The sequence below is a fragment of the Amblyomma mixtum genome, chromosome 8 (assembly GCF_055824585.1).
Source record: "Amblyomma mixtum isolate Tamu chromosome 8, ASM5582458v1, whole genome shotgun sequence".
NCBI classification, from domain to species: Eukaryota; Metazoa; Arthropoda; class Arachnida; order Ixodida; family Ixodidae; genus Amblyomma; species Amblyomma mixtum.
The window spans coordinates 27278117-27295438 of record NC_143019.1 but is presented as its reverse complement, the minus strand read 5'-3'; the positions used below and the strand labels follow the sequence as shown (position 1 = coordinate 27295438).

At 46.9% G+C, this 17322-nt stretch overlaps 1 protein-coding gene across 1 annotated transcript in view; it reads right to left on the bottom strand.

The window, feature by feature from the left end:
- The window catches only part of mAChR-A (muscarinic Acetylcholine Receptor, A-type), a 106217-nt gene that overhangs the window by 27801 nt on the left and 61094 nt on the right, over positions 1–17322 (bottom strand). The window contains exon 2 of the mRNA XM_089555575.1: positions 2678–2771. The gene's annotated coding sequence lies outside the window, so the exon portion shown is untranslated. The remainder of the gene's footprint in view (positions 1–2677; positions 2772–17322) is intronic.

The window sequence follows — 17322 nt, the reverse complement described above, 5'->3', positions numbered from 1 at the left end:
TCTATGACAATTTTCACTATGCCGTGACAGCTTTAGGTGGACGTGACGTCACACCGTTCCCGTGGCTATAATGATGTCCGCGCTATTTCGACGCAATTCCGACATTTTTGCCTACAATTAATTAATTACTCTACAGTAATCAAACTTGGCTTCTAGGTTGATTTTTTTCTGCTCTATCTGAAGCAACCACTGGTTTTTTTTCTATGTTTTTTAGTTCCCGAGTTAAGCGCGTGTGACACGCTTTGTTAAGGGGCGGATGACAGTATGAGCCATGAAAGGCTTTCGCCTTAATAAACGCATGTTTACAGTAGTGACCCATGGCCAGAGGTGCCTACGATGAGGGCATCTAATCGCTGAGGTAACAGTGGCAAAATTCCGCAAATGATAGACCGAAAACCAGTTGTGGTACCCACTTAACCTGTCACTCCGTGCACTGCACTGATCGCTGTTCAATCACCGGCAGAACTGAAGCGGTGAAGATAATTGGCCCAATATTGGAAACGTATTGGCGAATTCCCCTCCTACAAAGGGCCAGAGTAAAACCATCCATTTGCAATACTGGGTCAATTACCTGTGGTGCTTGTGCTGCTCTTGGATCTATGTGTTCACTTTGCAGCCTTGTCAGGTGTTGTCCGCGATTCAGGTGTTTTCCACAAGCGCGATTCCATTGGTAGTACCAAATGCACCGGCTAATTACACGCCCGGACCAGCCACCCTCATTGAGCCAACCGAACCAAGTTAACAGAGAGGGAAATGATTCGGCGCAGTGGAGTGCTCCGTAATGATTTCAACCATCCGGGGGTTCTTTCACGTGCACTGACATCGCACAGCACGCAGGCATCTTTTTATATTAAGGCGAAAGCTTTTAATGCCTCATCGTTGTCGACAGAAGATTGTAAGCAGAGGTGTCACGCTTCTAGGTTGGTCGAAATGGTTATGACGTCAGAGTGCGCGGATTCGAAGTAATGAGGTCACGCCACGGATGCCTGACGGCCCTTTTTGGAGCAGATGACAACTAATGAAATAGTCGTCGTCCGCTCAGACAGGGGGCGTAAGGCGTCCGTGGGTAACAGTCTCGCAGTCAATTCCAAACAGTGCGCCAGGAAAGGCTTTCGCCTTGCAGCACTTTAGAAAGCCAAATTGCCCCCTGAATTTTTTTTCCGCTCCATTGAATTCCGGCTGCCGCAGCCGTCATTGTGCCCGCGACATCTTCCACCATGCCCGCGACCGTGTGGTACCCATCGGAATGCGAGAACTAGTAATCCACCATGGCGGATGCATCTGCAGTCGCTTACCGACGCGTAACGTCAGCGGAATTAGCAGGCTGAAAGTAACCTAAACCGTAAAGGAGTGTATACGTCAAATTTTGGTTGCATGTTTTCTTCTCTGTAGTCATGCTTAAGGTATTAATACAGATATATCACCATGTGATGTTTGACTACGACAGGGGAAAAAAAACCATGGCGGACATTTTAACCACGTTCTTTAAGAAAATGCAGTAGCATTCGGAAATTGACCCACCCACTCGGATTAAAAAAAAGCTCACTCCAGAAAAACGATTAAAATGAATAGGAAATAGTGGATGGAATAAGGTGGGTAGTGTTAATATAATCCGATGTGATAATGCAGTGCAAGATACTCAAGTATTATTTTCCTCAGATTTTGAAATTTGGTGGTGCTGATGGCGTCACGACCCTCTCGATCAATCAGGAAATTTCGTTACGGAGAAACCCGTCGTTTTTGCAAAATTACAATCCAAACACTATTGCATTATTAAATTATAACTGAATTTCTTCGCTCATGCTATTTCAGTTTGAGCAACCGAACGATAGTTGTGACGTCATCGTTAAGCATAGGTAATGTGGGGCATAAAATTAAGTGATATAATCGCTGCTTCGTCGTTTTAATTTACTATAACGCTAAAGCCAGCCTGCCTCAAGAACCGCAGTGACAACGAACGAAAAACGAGCGATTATACTGCAGTTTTTTATGCTTCACGGGACGCGTACTGACTGTTGATGTCACAGCTATTATTTTGTTGGTGAAACCGAAACAGCAAGAAAGAATAAATTCAGTTATAAATTATATAGCTAGCGTAGACGAATAAAAAATGACAGTGGTTTAGCTCTGGTTAAACCTGGTTTTGTTGCGGAAGCAACAGCTGCCTGGCTACGCTTAGGATTCGCTTGTGGTTAGGCGTTTTGGCTAAGCTCTATTGTTTATACACGAAGAAGACACACAAGAACGACACCTCCTCCCCCTGTACTACGCACAACTGGTGAAGCGAGTGCCGGCGACGGCGGCGCCATCTGGCGAAGCGCGGCGGCGGCAGCTGCTGTGGTTGCTAGGCGACGGCTCAAGGTCATTCGTGGAGTCGCCGCCACGGCGAAAGTGCGGCCACGCTGAAGAGGCCAATCGGTGGGCGTAGTGTTGCTTTCGCAACAAAACAAGGTCATGCAGGTTTACTAATGTATTAAGCATCATTATGAAGAAGGAAACATGCTACAGAAATTTGGCGTTTGCACTCCTTTAATATCACCGCCAATGTTCGAAAGAAACGCAAACTCCGTTACTGACTGCAGATCAACTAATGGTACAGCAGACCCGCGCATTTTGTTTGCAGGGACGCAGCCAGCGGCTTCTTTCGAAGCAAGCTGGGTGTGAAACAGCAGCTTACCTTTCCGCTTTCCGGGGTGCGCGTTCATGTCACTGCAGTTCACTCGCGGCGGCTGTTGCGAAAGGAGTCACGAACAGCGGCGTATCGCCGTCATCTGGAAAGAGCACACAAATGATGACACGCAATTAGCGAAAGCAGGGGGAATAGCCATCTGAAAAGATTTATGGTTACTGTTAGTACTTTAAAGGGCAACTGTACCACTTTATGAGAATTCGCCGATATTTGAGGATTCAAATCTATATAGGCTGTTGGAAAAGCATGCCATGTTTTTTTCTTTTGCGCTAGTATTTAAAATGGGCACCTAATAGGCGATTCAACTTTAGGCTTCTCCTTACAAGACGCAAGTAATGCGGAGAAGGTCAATGTGACGTCACAGTTGGTAACTTTTTAAAATTCAGCTGCCGTCGTCTACACCTTGCCGTCTGTCGTTGGACGCTGCCAAAGAACGCTAGGCGGGCTTTGATTTCGGTGTAATTGGTCTCATTGCTTCAAAGCAAGCATTTACGAGTTAGAAATGTACCGGTGCCGTGGATGACGTCACCATGCGCGACCCACTTGACGCTATGCGCTGTGGAGAAGTTTGGAGGCCGTCGCGATTTTTAATCGCCGATTACGTCACCATTTAAAATTCTCACCCAAAAGCACTTCGCCAGATTTACCTGAAAGTTTCACACATTCGATCTCTTTAAGCTTGTCTAATTCGGAAACCTCTGCAGTTGCCCTCCAACTGCTGAAAGAATAGGACAGTCATTGGGAACCTATCGGTGAGCAAAGACTATGCAGGGATATACATTAGACGGTGCGTGGCTACCACGAGTGTGGCGCCGCCTATGGAATGTAGCCTTTGTTGCTGTAGTGTACAGCTTAAAATAGAGAGGGCGCTACACGTACGATCAAGCTATAGTTCCTGTATATGACCTTTGGTAGCATATACAGTAATTCTAGATCAAGCGTACGGGAGACCTGAAAAGTTTTCTATGCACTGATGAAACTCTTGCTAATGGAAGACATTCAATGTAACCTTTCAACTGGTCAGCGCCGATATATGCTTCTTATGAATCTAACCTTGTGTTTGGCGCATGATAGCCATAGTTGCTTATGTGCCATAAAACCCCATATAACTAACTAGCTTCTTATGAGCAGGGCACACGAGTCAGTCAGTCAGTCAGTGAGTCAGTCATTCGGTCAGTCGGTCGGTCAGTGCGATTTACACATTTCTGACAGTCGCCCTGTTGGAAGCGGGGGTTTTAGCTATATTTAACTAAGCATTATAAATTAAAAAAATTGTTTTGAGGAATTTGGTCTTGAACTTACAGAAATGCACGAAAAGCTGAGGAGCATCACTATATACACGAAGCAAGAATGAGTCCACGTTGAACTCTGCTTTCCACCACAATGTCTGACACATGTGTGAATCTTAGTCTCAGATGAGGCATCGAATCCACGGTCACAATCTTTTAAAAAAGACTTACTCCGAATGCCTCCTCGTGCTAAAACCGCTGAGTTATAAAGCAACCCTTTTTTGATTACTAACTTCAAATACTAGCTTTCGGGAACCCCAACAAATTTTGCTACAACGTTATTTTCGTGAAAATCACCCCTTGCTTTGGTTTAATCTCGCTTCAAGGCACCGTCTTTCACCCGGTATTTTAAGAATAACTGCGGCTAAACGTGCATGTAATGCGAGAAAATGAAGCGGAAACGAGCAATTTTAAAGATTTTCCGTTCACGTTTCAAGCGTTACGACGCAGGGGGCTTGTAAGGTTAGAGATAAATCGTGGTCGTAATAAAAGGCTCGCTGCCTACTCTTAGTACCGCTTGACGGAGTTTTACAATGTATTACTAAGGGCTTGCGAACTGCGAAAGCGCAAACAACTATTCTCACTGAAGAAGCAGACGCGATAAACACACACGCTTAGAAAAAATCTAAGCGAACCAAACATAACAGATCTGTCTGCAAGGAATACGGCGCAGAAGCAGAATACGGGCACGGAATGGTCCCTACAAATGGCACAGCGGGAAACGACAGGTTCCATTCGGCGCGTTGAATAATGAATCTTCCAGCAGATCCCCTGCTACCGCTCCAGCCTCTCGCGCCCGCTTCGGCCGGCTTCGAAGCCGACCCGTGTCGAGTCAAGCTCCGTAGCAATGGCGGTAGTATTTGTTTTCCTTTCCTCGCTGTATAATCAAAAGCTTCTCGCTCGTTACATATGTGCCACCAGTCTGTCTTTTTTTTTGTTTTTCTTTACTCGAGTCGCGACGACAGACGATATTTAGCCCCCTTTGCTTCACGACACGGAGTGCGACCGACTAACAGACGACTCCAACCAGGCCAAATCGAGCCGAGTCAAGTCGAGCCAAGCCAAAGCGAGGCCGGGTCGAGTCCTGTTGTTGCCGTCTGCTTTCGTTCAAAGGAGCCGGCTGGCATGCCGGTCACCGGGACAAATGGCATTTTGTGCAACCGCGTATCTGTTTGTCCTGGAAAGAGAGAGATAAGGGAAAAAGGAAATAAAAGGAACATGCGTCTTGCCCTCCGAAATCCCATTTATCTCTCCGCCATTGTTCCCATTCGGTCGTCTGCTTCGGCCGTATCGATGGCGGTTTTTCGCGGGTTGCAAAATAGCTTCCCTTCTTTGCGTTGCTTTGCGCGCTAGATGGTTTCTTTCTAAATAAGCGGTCTCTCATTGTGCGAGATCAAAGCGTGGGAACGGAAAACATGGATAGAAAATGTGGAAACTGGCGCCCGATGCGCTTTTATTTTTTTTTCGCATTACTTTAGCGCGGATGTTCGCGAAGCGCATTTCAATTCATGCCGGTTAACAAATCGTTTTCGAAACACGAAAGGAGCGACGCAGAATAATAAAAAAAATTATCCGGAACTGGCGGCGCCCACCGTAAACAGTTCGCACAGGATGTTTGTATGGTGAACTTGCCGCGGGGGATTTCGCACGGGCAAAATTTACTCGCTAGGAAAGACTAAGTGTAATGAGACTCATCTTAATTTCTTTTGTTGATAGCTGACTGAGATTCGAGCGCGTGTAATAAATCATGCTGAACTTCGTGGTTGACACAAAAGACGTTCTGCTCTTCCAGGCGTTACTCGTTATTTCCGTTAAAAACAAAACAAAACCTTTCTAAAGAATCTATGCAAGCGTCAGCAACATCGACACGTTGTTAACAACAAGGTTGTTAGTCAGCGCTTGTTCCATGTGCCCTTTTCTTCGTGTTTTCATCTTGTTCGCGCTTTTTCGTAACACGACTCGTTACCAGCACGTCCAACTCGCAGTACGTATTCACAGCGTCAATTAGTTAACCATGTGATAGAAAACACTGTGATGGGACGTTGCAGGCGACTATCGCAAGTGGACTCATGATAATCGCTTTATCGCGAACTTTTGCCGCTTTTTAAGCGAGGCTTGTTTACACTCCTTTTTATATCTTTCTTTCCATTTTTCATTATGCCTAACGGCAAACAGCTCGAATAAAAAAAAATAAAACACGAGCTGCTAATTTTTTTACAGGCATATACAATATATAGTCGGGCCCGGGTACATCGCACGCAATCGAACGGGATCGCAAAATAGTTCGATATATCAGTAATTCGATATATAAAAAAATGGAAATTGATAAAGTTATATGGAAAGTAGTAAGAAGAGCACTTTTTTCGGCATAGAATTGTCAACGATGCAACGCATCATAATGCGACTAATATGGCCTACGAAGTAGGCCGGTTATGTAATATTGAGTAGTTAGCGTTTCAACTATTAATGTTAGTCTCATTATTTAATGAGAGGCGTGTAGCCCATCGTAAGTAATATCCATATCAGCTTTTAGAATTTCGAAAACGCAGTTACCTTCGGCACTGTAACGCATCAAATTATAGCAACATTGCGCCATAATACAAGCGCTTCGGAGAAGCTTGGAGGCAAAGCAACCCTTCCAGTGCACGTAAATCGTCAAAATCGCCAAGATAGACAAAATAAGGCCTTGTGGTAGAGCATCCGCCTCGCATTCGGGAGGTGCTGGGTTCGATCCCCAGTGCCGCCGGCTACCCACCGGTTTCTTTAATGGGTACAGGATTTCCCCTGGCCTGGTGCTCGGCTCTTCTAGGGTCACTTACCTTGACGGATCAGAGATAAGTTCCGCCGACAAGCAACCCTAAATATGCCTCGTGCGGTATAAGCCCAACTTGTGGCCCTTTTTTTTTTCTCGCGAGCCAGACGGGCGGAAAAACCGGACTGTCTGGTCAGCTGTGATACTCCGAAGCTTCCTATTCGATCGAAGGATCGCTTACAGTAGTGTTTGAACCTGTACGTCTTGAGACGCACTGGTTAGAGCGTACGAGCTTGAATCGAACTCTTCACTTTGCAGTGAAACACTAATCACATTTACAGGCTGAGTGTTCGAAACTAGGTTTGGGCCCGAAAGGGCCCACAGGGGTTTTACGGAGCCTCCTCCAAGTGCACATTCCTGAAGAAGCCGGGCGCCGGGCCGGGGGTGGCTTGTACCCTTGTACCCAGCTGATTGATCAATATCAGATAAAGTCACCCACTACTAATATCATAGTTTACTTGCCGTGGGCTACACGCCTGCAAATAAATAAGGAGACTAACAGGTAATAGTGAAACGGTCAATTACTCAGTATTAGTTAACCACCCTACTAGTCAGCACTCTTACCTGTACGCTAATGTACTACACCACGGACAATGATATGCCGAACAAAGCGTTCTTCCAACCGAAAAAGCCTGTTTTAAAATTGCGGGACACCTTGCGGGATACACTCTGTATTGTTTGCTACGTTCTCCTGATGGCAAAAAAAGCACTCCATTTTCGACTCGAAGAGGGTTAATTAAACTGCTCGCTTCCTGTGGTACCTGTGTTCATGACTAGTGTGTTGAGTGTCGCGAAAGATCTTCAAGCCTACGGGCACCACGGAGGTTTAGGTACAGTCTTGGTCAAAAGTCCTAAGGCCACAGCGTTCCCCTGCAGCGAATTGAATGTCCTTAGAATGCTCTGTGTGACGAATCATTCAAAGCACAAGCCAAGTAGGAAGCTTCTCTGCATCCAGAAGAAACCTTCTGCTAGCATTTCATGGTCCTTCGGTGTTTAATAATGACTTAATGGCTCCTTTATGGGGATGAAGCGAAAAGCCTTTGGCCTTAAGACTTTTGACTAAGACTGTACATATTAATTTGGGAGATTAAGCCAGCAGGAGACGTCGGAGAGTAAGGTGGAGAGATGAGATTAGGAGATTAGGGTGATAGGAGGGCCGCACCTGATGGAGGGCAGGGTTAATTGGATATCAGCGAAGAGGGCCAGAGAGTGACCACTCCGTCAAACAGATGTACCTCTTCTGGACAGCACGAGACAAGCTATTACACGAAGCTGCGAAGAAGAGCGCGTCGTGAAAGTTGAGAGGACACTTTGGCAACTAAAGTGTTGAGAGGCGAAAGCCGAGGGCACTATGCCGTGACGGCTTCCGGTGGATGTGACGTCACACCTTTCCCGTGGCTATATCGATACCCGAATTATACATCTTTCGGGGATCTTAGGTGTTAATTACGCTTAATTACACATTTTTGCATCTAATTTGACACAAATCAGACGTCTTTCCGACCATTCTGTGGCAATTTTCACTATGCCGTGATGACTCCCGGTGGGTGTGACGTCACACCGTTCTCGTGGCTATATCGACGTCCGCGCTGTTTAGACGCAATTTCGATATTTTTGCCTGTAATTAATTAATTAACTAACCTACAGTCATCAAACTTGGCTTCTAGGTTCATTTTTTCCTCCTCTATCTGAAACAACCATTGGTTTACTTCTTTATTTTTCAGTTCCCGAGTTAAACGCGTGTGACACGCTTTGTTAACGGACGACAGTATGAGCCATTAAAGGTTTTCGCCTTAAAACACACGCGCCTACTCCATGCAGCTGAAGAGAAAGATCGTCCTTCTTGTCCCTTGGATCTCCCAGAGAAGAAACAGCAGTTCTGAGTAACAATCTGAAGGACGGAATCGTGTTCCATTTGTTGCAGTCATTTCAAAGATTGAAAACCGAAACAAGGAAGCAATTTGGAAGCACAAACAGACCCATAAAACAACGATTGAAAGAAAACAATAAAGAATTGTTGAAGCGTCATTGCAGTTGCTTCAAAAGCAAACAAAAAATGTGCCCCAGCGCTGTGAAAAAAAAAGGAACACTTTGGCTGGGTTGTCAGAAACACGGTGTGTCGAAGGACGAGTTGGAGAGGAGATTTTTGACTTAGATAAAGGAGCAGAAAGTGTAAAGAAAACAGTCAGTTTGAGCGGCACGGATTTGGGAATGAAGCGTTCGAGGGATGGGGAGGGATGGAAGAGGTTGTTTACCGTTCGCCGACTGAAGTCACCCATTCGCGTTTCAATCTCACGAGAGCACGGCGCCCTTTTAGAATGGCCCGTTTGCAGGCATCTCGGGCTATTCATGTGGAAATACAGAAACTGTGTTTCATCTGTTTGTTTCAGCCCGTCGTTTCTGCGTGTTTGTTTCACAACGTTTTGTCGATGGCAAGGAACATTGGGAGAGTCGTAAATATGTGCAAGTGTTGAATGAAAACGCTAGCAGGCTGCACGCACAAAAGAAAAGATCTCCACACTTCGATTTGTGGGTGTCATTTTGATTGGGACACGTCAGGAATTCTGCAAAAAGCGATCGACTTTTTGTTTTTCCCTACTCTCTTTTTTCATGTCAACGAAGAAATCGTTATTTTTGAGGCCCCTTTACGATGAAGCTCAGCACTTGTCCAAGACTCTAGCAACGTTTGTTCGAAGGGTAGGTTTAACCAGTTAGCGAGCAGATCGTCATTTTCATCCGTCTTCATCGTCAACATGATCTCCATCTGAAATGATTGCACTTTAGGGTTTAGAAGTCCTAATAATTCACGGCGACTAAACTGTGCGAATGGCTGAACATACGTAGAAAAAGACGGCTTCTCTATATGCAGTGCGGCTTCACACATTTCGCCATGTACAGTACGTTGAACACTTAGAGAGAACGGCTAAGTTGTGTTAAGTGTGCTCTAGCCAATGTAACTGCGAATTTTACTCGAATTTATTGCTGCAAAATACAGTCGATACGGGGCGTTTTGCTAATCAGCTACTCCGCTAGGACCATACTGCTTACAGTAGGTGAGAGCGTTGGTTCTTGTTTACTGGTTGGTTGGTTCGCGGGATTTAACGCTCCGAATCTGCTCACGGGCAATGAAGGGTGCCTTTGTACGGCTCTTCAAAAATGCTGATCCCTTGAGATTCTTTGTAGCGCACTACCATCCACCGCGCACGGGCCTTATTAAAGTCGTGTAGCTGCAATGGTTACACGATTAGCTATTAGAAATCAGTTAGCCACCTAACTATTTAACATCATGAATCTTTTTTCTGACTTCCGTTACCACTGCTGTTATTATTAAAAAAAAACGCAATATACTTCCGTTTGGTTTGGTTTATTGGGTTTTAACGTCCCAAAGCGACTCAGGCTATGAGGGACGCCGTAGTGGAGGGCTCCGGAAATTTCGACAACCTGGGGTTCTTTAACGTGCACTGACATCGCACAGCACACGGGCCTTTAGAATTTCGCCTTCATCGAAATTTTAGAGGCCCGTGTGCTGTGCGATGTCAAGGAGACTTTCCGAAAGCCTCCTACTACCAATTGGAAGAAAAGGGCAGAGTCCTAACCTCAGATATCTCTGAATATTAAATATCGATAATTACGTCTATATAGCACTATAAATCTAATATTGGTTATATATTCCATTTAAAAATGATATCAAATAGGCTATAATATGGAATATAATTATATTAGATTTAATATCTAATAGGTTAGATATTATATAACAATATAAACCTATATTGGATAACTAAATTGATAATTTAATTAACCGACTAAATAACTAATTAACTAATAAGAAAATACTGCCAGGCTTCTCTGATTCAACCTTGTATTAGAACGTATTCCAGTCCTGGACAGGAAACCGACTGAGGCCGTGATTGATCCTGCTAGAACAGTGATGCCGTAAAAATCGGTCCACCAGGCCGTTCATACTCGGCAAGAACGGAACGGAAATTGCTCCTAGTACTCACCTCGAGCTTGCGTCTGCCTTGGCACTGCTCTAACAGGTTCTCATTCGATTGAAAAACACAGTGGTATTTGATGATAACTACGTATAGTAGCGAAGCTCGGCTTCGAAACCCAGTTATTCCCTGTCGCCACTTCGCGGAGGTTAGCGAAGAGTGGCGCCGCGTGGGAGCCGAGTCGTGTGATAACGGTGGCGCCCTGCACCTTTTGTTCCTCCACTTATCGGCGTGTCAGTTTGTGTCGAGCTGTTCATTTAGTTCCGCAGATGGCGCGACAATCTGCTAACCTTCGAATTTTTGTCCAATCAAAGAGCCAAATTCAGATAGACGAGTTCTATAGGGAGTTTCGCAACTGACATAATTTAAGGAGCTTCGGAAAGAACCATAAAAGAAGATTGGTAAGCGAACCTTTCCTTTCGGCCAGCGATGATAAAAAAAATTAATTGGCTAGCAGTCACGGAAAGAAAGCCCGGATATCGTAGAGTCGCAAACGACGAAGACCCGATAATTCTGCGTGCCGGCGTCAATAATGCTCTGGAGAAAACGAGACGTAAGAGCACAATGCTGCAATTATCATAATTCATGCGACAGGAACAGCGAAGGTTACTCAAGCGCAAGTTGATCAACAGGAAAGAACAAACGACAGCGACGCAGATCGTAAATCAAGCCATATCGGTCCGAATTAGCGACTGCGACGGTTTAACGCCGTTCGGCTACAGCTGACGTCATAATTAGCTTTCCGGAAGCCACCGAAGAGTGGAAAGCCAAATCTGCCAATACACGTCTCGAATCGCTGAAGGAGAAGAGACGTATACCCTATCGGCGTATCGATCTACCCAGAGATTCCGGCAGAGGAAATGAAGGCAAAAGCTATGCCGTCTCAGTGGAGTGGATAAGTGCAGTAAAGACGACTGGGCGACAGATAAATTTATACGGCAGAAGGCTGCGTTTCGTCTCGACTACGTCGCAATCAGCAGATGGGGGGGGGGGGGGAGTGGGTGTTCTGTCCGACCGAACAATTCAAGGAACGCCGCCGGCCTTGGCAAAGAAGGAAGGAGAGGATGGGGAAGAGGGTTAGGAAGCACGACCGGATGGTTTATGCGACATGTCTGGACGCGCAGCATCGATAGACAAAGCCCGACAAGGAACGGCCGGCGCGCGCTGTCCGTTGGTGCATTGAGCGTAGATGCAAGTAGGGGGACGACGGAAACGCAGAGATCAAAGCAAGAGGAAGAGAAAAAAGGGAAAAACGGGACGAAGGGGTCCGCAAGAGGGCGGGTGAGATGGGACGAATGGACGCATCTCCGGACTCGGGACGGGTAAGTAGGGCCAGATGAAGTATGAGATACACCATACCCTAGCAAACACACTGACTCGCCCGGACACACGCACACACGGAGTCTCTCTCTCTCACCCTCTCCTCTCATCGTCTCCCTATTGAACTGTCCCGGAAAGAAGGAGCTACAGCTGAGAGCGTCTGTTGCGTATAGAGCACGACTACCCCCTCCGCTACTAGGCTCGTTGAGACCGTACAGAGCAGATCGGGAGCTGTATATCGAGCGTTCGCTGAGATACGCCCAGCGCGAAGGCAAAGCAACGAAGGAGAGCTTGCCAGCGCGATCGGCTTAGACATCGGCGAGGGAAAAAGGGGAAAAAAATAAGGGTCCAAGGCGGGAAGACGCGGGACTGCGAGGGAGGTGGAGTTCAATTATCTTCGGTCTATCGTTTTTCCCCTTCTCGTGGCGTTCGCCGCGTACCTTCCTCTCCGCTCTCCCATTCCTACGCACTCGGTACATCCCACCTTCCCCTTCTTCCTTGTGTATACGTCTTCCCCAATCCCGTCGCGCAGCCATCTTGTCGGCCGATTTGTGCTGCCCAGTTCTACCCAACCCCCCCCCTCCTCTTCTGTTCGTGTTATTTTTAGTCTTCGCTCCCAATAAACAGCGTACACTGCTCGTTTCTTGATCGGAGTGCCGTATCGGTAGGGTGCCCTCTACACCGCTCTCTCTCCTCTCCTCCACGCGGTCCCCAGATCCTTACGTCACCGCTCCCCATTTCCAACAAGCTCTCACGTGCCTCTCCCTATCCTCCCAATCTGCTAACCAGGCGCTACGTTGTTGGGAAACCTTCGTTATAGTGTCTTTTTTACTTTTATCGGTCAGTACGCTGTGTTCGCCGATCAGCGGGTATTGGAAAGACGTTATTCCCCTTTTCATCTCACACTCCTTCCCTATCTTCATCTTCTTCTTCTCCCCTCTTCAGTCTTTGTTTTCCCTATTTTTGTTTTTGGCGGCGAGCCTTTTGGCCTACTCTTTCCCTATAGTCTCGCTTTGTGGCGCCACGCTTTGGTATCTGGCACGGCCACCACCGGCTAGTCTGGCAATAACGGCCTCGCTTCTTGGCCTACGGTTCGACGGTGCCGCGGGCAGCGCCGACCGTTCATCGGGAAAGGGAAACGGGAAGAGAAAAAAGAAAAGGGGAGAGAGGGGAGAGACAGCGGCGGATCGAAGCGGTGAGGGATTGGCGATGCGCGGAACGGATAAGGCTCGGTCATCCCTTATCCCCATTCCCTAGCCGTCTCTGCCGCTACAGCCTTAGGCGTACTTATATACGCTGTCTGGTCCTTGTCTGCATTTTTTCTTGATTACGTTTTTTCGTTTGTTTTGCACCTCGAGCGGTGGAAAAGGGGAGAGAGGACGCAGTTTGTTGCGACGCCGGGAAGATTTTTCTTCTTCCGAGAGGCATGGCCACTCGAGAAAAGCCAGGCGCCGGCTCCTCTTTTTTTTTACAGACGTGCTGTGGAAGTTTTTTCTTTTCGTTTCTTCTTCGGGCAAACCTGTATACGGGCGGGTAGCAAGCAAAGACGGCATAGTTGGATGCGTGAAAATGAATGATGGCTCGGCTTTCAGTTTTCGTGGACAGTCTTTTCTTTTTACCTGCGGAACCGAGTTTAAGAGTCCGTCCTTGACTCGGAAATTATTCGTACTAGTCACTCCCTCTTCCTTGGATTCCTTGATGCCGCTGGAACTCTGACTCGAGAATTTAGGCTTCATATCAATGCCCCTCACCGTCTTCAATGAAGATGTGTCATAACGCTGCGAAATGTGAGTCGTGTGAGCCCCTGTAAGATAGCGAACGCGAACTGGGTTGAATGGGTATCCATTTCTGTGCTTCCGAAATGGCGGAAATAATAAAGGCTTTATTTATCTAAAGCTTAAATTACTGCTATCGAATTATTATTCCGCCGCAGCGATGCCTGATTGCTTGTGGTGCTCGGCTGCTGACCCGAAAGTCGCGGGTTCAATCCCGGCCGTGGCAGTCGAATATCGATGGAGGCGAAATTTTAGAGGCCCGTGTACTGCGGGACGTCAGTCCACGTTAAAAGCTCCAGGTGGTCATAATTTCCGGAGCCCTTCCCTACGGCGTCTCTCATAACCTCAGTCGCTTTGGGACGTTAAACCCTCATAAATCAAACCGAATTATTCGTAAAAGTGGCATAGTTATACTACTGCATTAAAGGAAACATTATGAATACATTCAGAATCATAGCATTATACTTAAAGCTCCTTACAAGAATCTGAGATAATTTTAACCTTTCGTTGTGGCCATCCTTTTGGACACAAGCACATTCATTTGAGTCTTATACTCAAATAATGAAGAGCTTTCATATGCGCTTCGGAAATGGCCCTAAAACAGTTGCGACCAGCTATGAATATTACACCTGGACAATTCTGGGGAATCTCAACATTTAGAAAGTGTCAGCTGAAACTGTTAATCCGCAGAAAGGTCGCCCAGCGTTCAGCGTAGCGTCAGTAAAGATGCACAGGAGACTAGACTTGTATCAACGAGGATGTTTGTTAGCAGCCACATCTCTCCTCGGAGCTAAATGTACAAAGCACGAGTCCTCTTATTTACTGCTAATTACGTGTCACTAAGGCGCAACGCTACATTCATTTGCCTCAGTTGTCTGTAAGCTATAGTTTCTTCACACAGTGCATCTTGTTTGAGCTCGAGGTTTAAACCTTTCAGGCCCTGGCAAACTGTGTTCTACCGGCTGTCAGCGCAGCAGTAGTGTTAAGCAACAGAAAGAAGGAAATACAGAGAAAAGGTGAAAATTGCGGACATGGGCTCCTTCCCCGAGCTGACCTTAAAGCCAGACCATTCAGCACCCCCCCCCCCCCCCCCCCCCCTCCCGATTCTCCTGGTCTTCGGCAACATGAAATCCGCTTTTAAAGTTACAAGATAGTATGTAAAGGTCATGTGACCCTTACATAGAACAAGCTGTATGTTTGTCGCTATAATGAAAAGCAAGGCACTAGAATTTTAATCTGGCCTTTTAGTCAGTTAAGCCCCCAAACAAGTTTCGTTGTCTCGTTGTACATGCCACGAGAATATTTACGGACAACTCTTGCAGGGGCCGGTTGGGAGAGGTGTTATCATTTCTTCAATTGATTCACTAAACTTTCTTCATCAAAAAAAAAAAGAAAACGGAGGCTGTTGCGGTTTTTCCACTGAAAACATCTCGCTTAGGGAAAGCGGCCCTTTCATCAACCCCCTTCCCCCCTCAGCCCGGTTTCCTTTAAATGCGTCCCTATGATTTCATTGGTCGGGAGAGGTGTTTTCGTCTCTTCAATTGATTCATTGAATTTTCTTCATCCCCCCAAAATGGAGGCTGTTGCGGTTGTCATTTTGAAAACATCTCGCTTAAGGAACACGGCCTGTCCATCAACCCCCCCCCCCTCTCCACACATCCCGGTTTCCCTTCAATTCTTCCCTACCGTCTCTTCCTTACGCAGCTGACGATGAAAATCGTGTTCACAAAGGTTAACTCGCATTTTTTTTTGATGCAGCGTTATCACGGAGTAACATATAGTGAAGATCTAAATGCAAGGCCACACCAAACCGATCGTTGGCCCCCTGGCGCCAGGCGCCGTCGATTTTGGAGGCGCCAGGGAATAACAATCCCGATACCTGCCTGTCGCCGAGGGCGACGATCGGTGAGGGCGGTCGCGCGGGATGTGGTAGACGGGAGAGGGCCAATATCGACTTCCGCTACTGTCGAAATCGAGACCATCTTACACGTCCGCCGCTGCCGTGGTTTTCATTCACGCTGGCCATAGTCGCTTGGTCGCTCATTTCGGTTCGAAGCAGTCGAAGCGCATTCGCGAGTTATCGATGTATACAGCATGATGAAGAGGGAGGATGGTAATGGCAGCTGGCAAAAGGATGAACCAACTTAACGCTCTATCCAAGCAGCACGGATAATTCGCCCAGTATTGGAAACGCATTGGCAATGACCATTCCTACAAAGGACCAATGTGAAGCCATTACTTGGGTATTCTGCATCTCCACGTGATGGCAGGGGGTCAGTTGGGATGCTCTCTGCTAAAGAAGGGGCGGAAGGTATTCAGTAAATGACGGCCGAGCCTAAAGACCAGAGGACCATGTTTTTTTACGGTAATGGAAAAAAAGGGCTGGCAGAGGGGGGAGGGGCGGGGGCGAGGCAGGATGTAGGAGCACGCCCTGTTTACAGGCAAGAAAGTATTAACAGGGAAGACTGCATGGTATCCCCATCAGCACAGCTAATCGGCCCAATATTGGGAACATATTGGCAAAGGCCTGTCACACAAAGTACCAGAGTGAAACCATCCCATTCCAATACTGGGCTGATTACCCGTGCGGCTTGGGATGGATACGTTGGATTTAAAAGGCAACTGCGGGGATTTTTTTCAACATTCTTATTTTCTATTCACATCACAATGTTTTCACTACGGTATAAAAGAAAGCCGTGTATCAAAATACCAAGTAGAAGTACTTGTGATAGCAAAAACCAGGAAAATGAATCCGGAACTTGGTTTCCACGAAACGATTATGTCATGACAGACCAACCTATGGCGTCACGGATTCTTTGAAATAGGCTAGCGCCAAAAAGACGAACACAAGGCGAGAGAACGACGACACGACACAGAAGAGCGTGTCGTCGTTCTCTCGCCTTGTGTTTGTCTTTTTGGAGCTAACCTATTTCAAAGAATGTCGAATCGACTAGCCCAGCACCAACTTTTGCGTCATGGATGTTGTCACAGAACCTATCGTGCACGCGTTGATTGGCGGAACTGGGGACTATAAGTGACACCTTGGGTCATCATTTGTCTTAAATGACCAAAAGCAAGCTCAAAATTTTGTCCTTCAGCAAAAACTGGCAGTGGCTTAGCTCGGCTGTGCCAGGATATACGTACCGAAAGCGAGCGCAACGCAACGACGAGGCGAGCGGTGTGACGTCATACCAAACGGCGGCGCCGGCTCCACGGCGAGGCGCGCGGTGTGACGTCATGCCAGATGGCGCGGCGAGCGCGCGGCGTCCGCCAGCTGGGGCGGTTGCTAGGCAACGGCTCAAGGTCGCTCTCTGTGCCTCCTAGGAGCCCCGCCACAGCGAAATCGCAATTTCGTGGCCAATGTAGCTTTCGCTACAAAAAAAAAAGAGCGAATATAGGCGGCAGTGCGTCCAGTGACGTCATACATGCAAGGTTGCTCAAAGAA